Source organism: Eumetopias jubatus, unplaced genomic scaffold (assembly GCF_037043125.1).
Source record: "Eumetopias jubatus isolate StellerSeaLion01/CBP00866 unplaced genomic scaffold, mEumJub1_p1.0 scaffold_13, whole genome shotgun sequence".
NCBI lineage: Eukaryota > Metazoa > Chordata > Mammalia > Carnivora > Otariidae > Eumetopias > Eumetopias jubatus.
The window spans coordinates 87,123,320-87,131,963 of NW_028274819.1; the positions used below are offsets into that span (position 1 = coordinate 87,123,320).

The 8,644-nt window shown below is 43.5% G+C and overlaps 1 pseudogene; it reads right to left on the reverse strand.

Annotated features, from left to right (window-relative positions):
- Positions 1-7,293: 7,293 nt before the first annotated feature.
- Positions 7,294-8,333, reverse strand: LOC114222356 (RNA-binding motif protein, X chromosome-like; annotated as a pseudogene).
- Between the last annotated feature and the right edge of the window lie 311 nt (positions 8,334-8,644).

The following is an 8,644-nucleotide window of genomic DNA, read 5'->3' on the forward strand; positions in this document are numbered from 1 at the left end:
ATACGCACGCACATACTCCCCACAAAGAGGTAGCTGCTTTGCTGAGAATTACATTCAAGTATACATTCCTTTTTTTTTCTTTTTTGAAACAACTGTGTAGATTTTACTAACTCCAGAAGCTAAGCACAAATCCTGTATTTGTAACCCAGGGAGTAGATCAGACATGAGTGTCACCAATAAACGTATTACTCAGCAAACAAATTCATGGCTATCAGTTACTTGGGGAATTAAGAAAACTCTTCTACTTTGGCTAAGTATTGAAATGTCTAACTTGATGTAGTGGGGAGGGGAGGGGACGACAATTTTGTCTTAATATTCCAGATTATTATTTGGAAGTCAGGTGACGAAGATTATAGAGGTGAATGTTACCGTCACAAATGTATGCTTTGAATTGAAAATGCACAGATAAGCAAATTGTCTATTTGCTTTCCTTTTCCATACCGCTCCCTAGCCCGCCCCTTCCTTCCTCCCTTCCTCCCTCCCTCCCTCCCTCCCTCCCTCCCTCCCTCCTTTCTTTCTTTCTTTCTTTCTTTCTTTCTTTCTTTCTTTCTTTCTTTCTTTCTTTCTTTCTTTCTTCTTTCTTTCTTTCTTTCCCTTCCTTCCTTCTTTTCTTCTCTCTTTCTCTCTTTTTCCTTTCCTCCCTTCCTTCCTGCCTGTCTTCCCTCTCTTCTCCCCCCTTACCCTCCCTCTTTCATTCCTCCCTCCTACTCTCCATCCCTTCCTCTCTTCCTTTCTTCCTTCTTTCCTCTTTCCTCTTTTTCCTCCTTTCTTCCTTCCACACCATATTACTTCCATGAAACCGAAACATTCAAAAGGTGATTTACACTAAATCTCAGGGTTAGTCTTCCTGACAAGTGTCTGGTAACTGCTTAGTTCATCAACATTCCATTGTTAGAATCTACAAGCTTATGAAGGCAAAACAAAAGCTGTCCTTGCTTCCTTAGCTCCCACATCCCTTCTGGCAGGAGTTCCCAGGCTAGCATAGGACAGGAAAGGAGGAGGTAAAGACATAATTCTTAGGGTTCAATAAACTGAAGGGACATTTCTATTAGAACTGCAGTGGCACTGAGAGACACTTCACTGAGCAGGCAGCCAGCTTGCTCTCCCTAGGAGAAGGGGCAGGGTACATGGCAGCTCTGGGGCCAGGAAGCACCAGGCTTGAGAACAGAAAGAAGCCAGCTATGTTTTCGGATCTAGCCATGCAAGGGATTTTGCAACAGCTCTTTGGACATAAGTAAGACAAATGTTGCTTATGGTTTTGTTCCCTTTGCTGCATAAAACTGTCCTCAGGGCTCTGTTCCAAACACATAATCAGGGAAGAATAAAAAAGTGACAGCCATGTGCTATGATTTGCCCCAAATGCTCTTTGTGCTCTGTAAATCTGGCACAGTGGGCAGAAAGGTATCTCCACCTGCAGTTGAGATTCAGGGCTGCTGGGGTTCCCCTCCCCCAAGTTTGAGAGCAGAGCATTGTGCCCTATTGATTTGGGGATCCCCAGTAGTTGCTAACTGAGGTCTCCTTATTGTTGATTGTGCGTGCACGTGCACGCACGCACACACACGCACACACACACACACACACACAGCCTTACTTAAATCCTCCAGCAGGCTTTTCTCTCCATCCCCTTACTCTTCCCTGATGGGAAAAAAAAAAAAAAAAGACTAAAATCCAGAAACATTTTCCTCCTTTTTCCCCTCCTAGCTTTGAATGTTAGGGGGTGGCTCTTGTATTATATTATTATATCTTTGGCAATCTTTAGCTTAGACATCTGTTCAGTGTCAATTAGGTCCCAGGCATTGTGCTAAAAAGGAGAAAGCACACTCCCTGCTTTTTTTTAAAAATCTCATGGAGCTACAAGAAATGTCCCCATAAACAAATCATTAAAAGAATATAATAAGCACATTATTTGCAGTGCACATGGACTGCCATGTAAGTATCTCAAAGAAAGTGATTAAAACCTCCATGAAGAGCTCATGAAGGCTCACAGAAGAAGTGATCTTTGAGCAGAGTTTTAAAGGCCAAGTGGGATTTGCCAGCAGAGAATGAAGTGAAGGTCCAGTGGGTAGAGTAACTCCTAGGGGCACAGTCATGTCAGAACATGGCTCACTCAAAAGGACAAACATGCAGGGCATCGGGGAAGGGGACTGACAGCAAATAAGGTGGGAAAGGCTTATAAAATTCAGGACACAAGAACCTTAAACCTTGCTGTAGTGTTTGAAGTCTTATCCCAGGAGAAATGGGGAGCCATTGAAGGTTGAAGCAGAGTAGTAGCATATTTTTTTTTTAAGAAATGTCATTCTAAAGCGACAACCATAGTCAGAAATTGGGAAGATAACGAATCTGTTTACAACAGAGTTGAAGGATGTGGCCCTCCAGCAAAGGCAAACTAATTACCAAAAACAGGTTGGCATGAGGGACCACGGAAGGGTAAGGGGAGGAAGAAAAGGTGCAAAGGATACAACCAGTTGAAATCCCTCCTCCTTGAAGGGACTAGTTTGAATCGACTGGCCACATTTGCAGGCTTGCACCCCGAAAGCAGCTTCCCCTGAGCCTAGACCCTCCTCAGTGAGCACCTTGAAGTTGCCACCCCTCCTTTCCTCCCTGGGTGACCAGCAGCCAGCTGCCATGTCCTTCACCCTTTCTGACTCACCGTCTTCTCTTCTCTTGTCTCACTTGAGCACCCCTCCACCTGTCTTTCTCTTGCTCTCCCGTATTAATTGCTTAGATTCTGTGCCATGGGAAGCTGCTATTAACAAAAGATTAGCCCTTTTTAGAGGAAGAGGTGATTAAAAAAGGAGAGATTTTTTGTTTTTAAGGCAGATGAAAGAAAGCCCAAGGAGATGTGCATTTGACCCTCCAACATGCTTCTTCAAGCCTCCCTCAGCAGTACTTAAAGGCGCTTCCAAAGGAAGGCTTTATGAATGCAAAATGAAGTCAGTGCCTTGTGTCTGCTCCACAAGAAAGGGAAAACAGATCTTTTATATACAATATTTCCTTTATGGCTGGCACGGCTCCTCCTGCCCCAGTGATGCTGCACCACTTCAGAGGCCAGCTTGACCTTCTCAAGGTCACTCCACTCAGCAGGCCCCCTTGTGCCTCTCCCAGGGACCTGCGGAGGAGCTGAAAGGGCCAGGTTTTGTTTTCTGTTTCTCCTCAGTCACAGTAGAGTCCTTGCCCAGGGGCAGAGACACCTGAAGTTCCCAGCAGGGTGGTCCCAGTCGGTTACTGTAGGACTTGTGCCCCACTCTGTGGAAAGAGGCCCCTTGGCTGTTTCTAACCAGCTCCACGCTACTCCGCCACTGGTGGGGTCCATAGATGCAGCACTCATCGAGCTTGAATGTGCACACAGGGAAGTGCCCATGCTCAGCCTCCCTTACACACTCGCCTTGTGTCCTTCTGCTTCTCAGACAGCTTTTGATACTAATAATTTGCAGTCTTATTACATTTCACTTTGCAGTTAGTATTTTAGGCTGTGCACCTGTTATTGTCTTGCCGACATTCGTGATTTGTCGTGGATTGCATGTCTCCAGTGGTTAGGGATGCGGCTCCTTCTCTGCATGTCCTGACAGCTTTGGAGAGCACAAAGAGTGGCTTAGTCACATGGATATCTGCTACAGTACCTGGCAGGCACTGTGCTTTGCACAGAATGGGCACTAGCTACATGTTAAGTTGTTCCTTCTTTTCCAAACATAGGTTCTGATGCAGGTAGAGGAATCTGCTTTGTGGGGTGAGGATCCCGCTTCAGTTAATTTCTGAACAAAGGAATTGCCTCGAAACAATGTTACTAACTAACTTGAACTTTAGTTAGAATCTTTGTGTGTCCAAAGCTGTGGGGCTCTGGGCAAGGGATATCCCAACTCTGAGGCTCGGATTTCTCATCTGTACAATGGAAACAATGCTGCTTTTTATCTCATAAGGTTCTTGCTATGAACTTTCATAATATCACAGCAAATGTTCAAAAAGTGACCATTCTTTTTACCTACAAGCGGATCATGATGAGGGACAGGGACACAAGATTCAAATTCCACCTGAAATGCTCTTCACATTTCTATGCATATAAATTGATGCCTTTTTTCAAGACCCTCTTCAAACACTACCTCCTAGAAGCGTCACCCAATTCTCCCTCTCCCCCAGACAAAAGTAATTCTTCTTCTTCAGAAGTCCCTGAATTTCACCACTCATCTCTACCTATGGCACTTCTAGATTATAAGTTCCTTATAGACAAGATAGGGGTTTGCCCATCTCGGTAAATATTTTGCACAAGTGAACAAAAGGAAGACAAGGCATCTTGTTTCCCTCTTCCAGCAGGGAAGGGTGTTTCCAAGACCCGTTGGCCATTCCTGGGTGAGAGCAATCTCTTCTTGAAGCCTGAGGAACACTGAGTGACCTAATGATAAACAACTGGCTTTTAGTTTAGGGTAGGCCTGGAAATGCCCATTAAGGGGGCGTTGAGGCATTGCATTAATTTCCCCTTAAACCCAAATGAAATAACTAACTGTTGCATAATTCAATAAGAAGCCCAGGCTGGGGGCTGCATTCACTTTCCGAGTAACCAGTGAATAAGTACCATCCATGAAACTATTAAGTTAATTTAAAATCCTGACAATTTAGCACCACTCTGGCGAGATAAGAACCATTTATTAAAAGGCACAGTTCATTAACCCAAATGCTACTGGCTTATTTGCTCAGAGAAAGGGGCAAGTCCAAACCCCATCAGGAGTCACCTTCTCCCCCCTCCCAAACCCCTGCCCAGGAGCCAAGCAGATCCAGGCAGTGAGGCCAAGAAGTCCCTGCTTGTGGTGTCCTGGGCAGTGTTTTTGACCATATGACTCCTTCTCCTCAATATCCAGTCCATGGGGACCGTATCTCATAGTATTTGAATTAAGGCAGAAAGTGTGACAAAGCCTGAACTTTGAAGGTACCCAGAGCTTTTTTTTATATTTCCTGCCTTCCACCCCCACTGACTATTTTTCTTTGCCCCAGATCTCCTCCTCTGGTTTTTTGGTAAGTCTTGCCTGCACCTGGGGCATGTTTCCCACATAAATTTTACATGTCACATTTCTGTTCTCTGTCATTGGGGCTTTTGAGCATGCAGACTGGGTGCTGCTATAAAATATTTCATAATTCCACCATGACATTGCTTTCCAGGGCATTGCATGCCACCCTTGTATAAAAACTGACAAGCAAAGGACAGCACAGAGCACATGGCTCCCTTTTGTGACACTTTTTTTCTGACCACACAACATCTATTTAGGATGAAAATGCACTGAATCCCATGACGGACATGTTGAGTCACTAAGATCCTCTCCTGAGAGTCTTGGGTTTTTTTGTTTGTTTGTTTAATTTTGTCTGGGCGGGGGAGGGGGGGTTGTTTAAATCCAGTCTTGTAACTATTCACTAGAAACCCACAGACTACTGGTATCAACAGAAAGTGGAATGCGCCTTTTGGAGTGAACCAGTACCTGGAACAGGGGGCAAGCCAGGGTCTTCAATATTTACAACCTAAAATGCTAATCCCATCTCATTAACTTTATTTATTTATTTATTTTAAAGATTTTATTTATTTATTTGAGAAAGAGAGAATGAGAGACAGAGAGCACGAGAGGGAAGAGGGGCAGAGGGAGAAGCAGACTCCCCACTGAGCAGGGAGCCTGATGTGGGACTAGATCCCGGAACTCCAGGATCATGACCCCAGCCGAAGGCAGTCGCTTAACCAACTGAGCCACCCAGGCGCCCGCCATCTCATTAACTTTAAAAGTAAACATCTTAATTTTCCCAATTGTTTTAATCAACTCAAAAACTGGTTTAATGTAGACCAATGTAACAATTAATGCTTGTGTAGGGGAAGGTGTCTCTATCTGTGATGTTCGGAGCTGTTCAATGCAGAGCCCTTTGCTCATCTATGCATATTCCTAGACCACAGATTTGCACTTGGATTGCTGGGGTAGAGCATCTATCTGGTTCTCAATGAGTAATATAATAAAGCTTCCCATTTGGCAAACTATTTGTTTGTATAAATTATTTCATTTAGTTCTAAAATCACCCAGGCATATAAGGATTTCTGTACGGCCACAATAGAAATAAGTAAGCAGAGAAATGAGGTTTAACGAATTTCCCAATTTCCAGAAGGGTGTTACATTTCATGTTTTGGAAGGATGGTAGCACTCTTACATTCAGAGGTACCACTTCAAAGAAGAAAAGGTGGAAGATCACAATGTATTCCTTCATTAATTCTGACATTATTGATCAATCATCTACGTGTTACCAAACACCACCTTAAGTCTCAAGGATACAGTAATAAATGAGATGATTCTTTTCCCTCTTGAACTAACATCTTCATTGGATGAAATAAATAATACAAGTGTAAACAAATTAACAAAATGACTTCAGAAAGTGGGAGGTGCTCTACAGAAAGTTGTATAAGTGATGTGGTAGAGAAAGATGGGGCACATTCAAATAGTCTGAATGAGAAAGGCCTAAGAGTTGAATGATAGAAAACTGCCCTGCATGGAAAAGTCTGGAAGGAAAAAGGTCCAGGCAGAAGACATAGCAAAGGGAGAGTCCCTGAAGTAAGACTGAAGTCAGCAAGTCTGAGAAACAGAAAGGCAGATGGTTATGGGAGCAAAATTACTGAGGAAGCTGGGGATATGTGGAGACCTCATGGAAGCAAGGGTCAAGGCTTCAGAGTCTATGGGACTATGAGGAGGAGTGTGGATTTTAGTCAATGTAAAGGAGAAGTAACAAAGTCTGATTTATGCTGGAAAGTATTTTTTGGGCTATTGTTTGGAGAATGGATTGTAGGAGGCATGAGGCAGAGGATAGGTGGAAAGCATGGAAGCAGCAAAACTAACTACCACGATGGTCTAGGCAAGATGTCTTGGTCCCATGGACAAAGGTAGTTGAGTGAAGGGGAATGGAAATGCATTGGAGATTTACTTTGGAGTACAACTAACAAGAAATGCTGATAGTTTTGAAGTTAGAAGTTCTGAAAAGGGAGGAACGAGAATAATTCTTTTTTTTTCCCCATTTCATGGAAATTTTTACTCCGAAAATTTTAACAATGCAGACATTACATTCAAGCAACTTATCTAGTTTTCATCAATTAACATTAGCAATCATGAAATTACTTTGAATACTTTTTTTTTTATCTTATCCATCTTATCCAAAAATTCACAGAGGGCAAGTTAACATATGCCTTTCCCCATTAAAGTAACATTTTTCATTAGTTCTATAGTAACAGAAAAAAAGTAGTTAAATTTCCTCTTTGACAAAAAATTGGTACAGAACTTGTTTTTAATATCTGCTACGGTCTCCTCTTTCAGAATGGTTTCCCCCACGACCTCCTCTGGAAGCCCCACAACTTCAGCTACCATATGATTCATGAGAAGGGTACACCCTATCCATAGAGGGTGGGAACCCTCGTTCTTGTCTGCCACCACGCTCACGACTTATGTAGAGATCACTCCGGCTGCTTGAATAACTTTCCCGACCTCCACCATATCCACCACGTGCTCTGCTATAATCATAGCGACTGCTTCCACCATAACTCAGAGGGGGCCCACGTGCAGGCTGTGCACCACGGGAGCTACCATAACTCTCATATGATTCTCTGTAAGAGCTTCCACTTGAAGGTTCAGAATAATCTCTATCACGACCACCACCATAGCCATCACGATCACTATCTTTGGTATTGTAACCATCATCTCTTGGTGAAATATAGTAATCTCTCCGGGAAGACATTGGCGCTCTGCGTGAAGGACCTCTATAATTTTCTCTCCCACGTGATGGTGGCCCTCTTCCTCCAATCCCTCTGTTGCTACGCCCGGGAGCAGAAGGAGCAGATCTTTTAGGAGGAGGACCTCCACTTCTTGAAGATAGGCCTCTTTTAACTGGAAAGGGTCCCCTGGAAGAACTCACGTTGAGGTTAAGAGTACATTCTCCATCATCCAAGTGTCCTCCACGTGAGGAAAGCCCTCTTGCTCCTCCACTTCCTCCTCTTCCACATCTCACACTTCTTGGATGGCCTCTGTTTCTTGGATGAGGTGGTAGCTTCCGTCTTCCACCACTTTCAAAAGATAGTTTGTTGGCTTGCTCCACTTTAATTGCTTTTCCATCCAAAGACTTCCAATTCATATCTTTGGCAGCATGTTTAGCATCAGCAGGGCTCTCAAATGTAATAAAATCAAAGCCTCTGGACTTGTTTCCCAATCCTTCATCAAAAGAACTTCCACTATGTGACCATATTTCCCAAATACTGCTTCAAGAGTCTTTTCATTAGTCTCGATACTGAGGCCTCCTATAAACAGCTTCCCAGGTGTATCTGCTTCTACCATTTTGCTGTTAACTTTTTTATCTCCAGCTCACCTAACGGCTCGCCTCAACCCTCCGCTAAGCGACCACCAGCTCATCTAACCGAGAATAATTCTTAAGTTTTGTGCTTGAGCAATATGTTTAAAAGGGTGCCATCAAGTGATTTAGAGAAGACTGAGGGAAGAACAGCCTCCCCACAGGGTGCAAGGTGGTGGAACAACAAGCTCCATTTTGGACATACCAAATGGCAGATGTAATCTATTCTAAGACACACAATTAGCTTACATACTACTTAGAAAGGTAAAACAAGACAAAACACTTTCAACTGGTCATA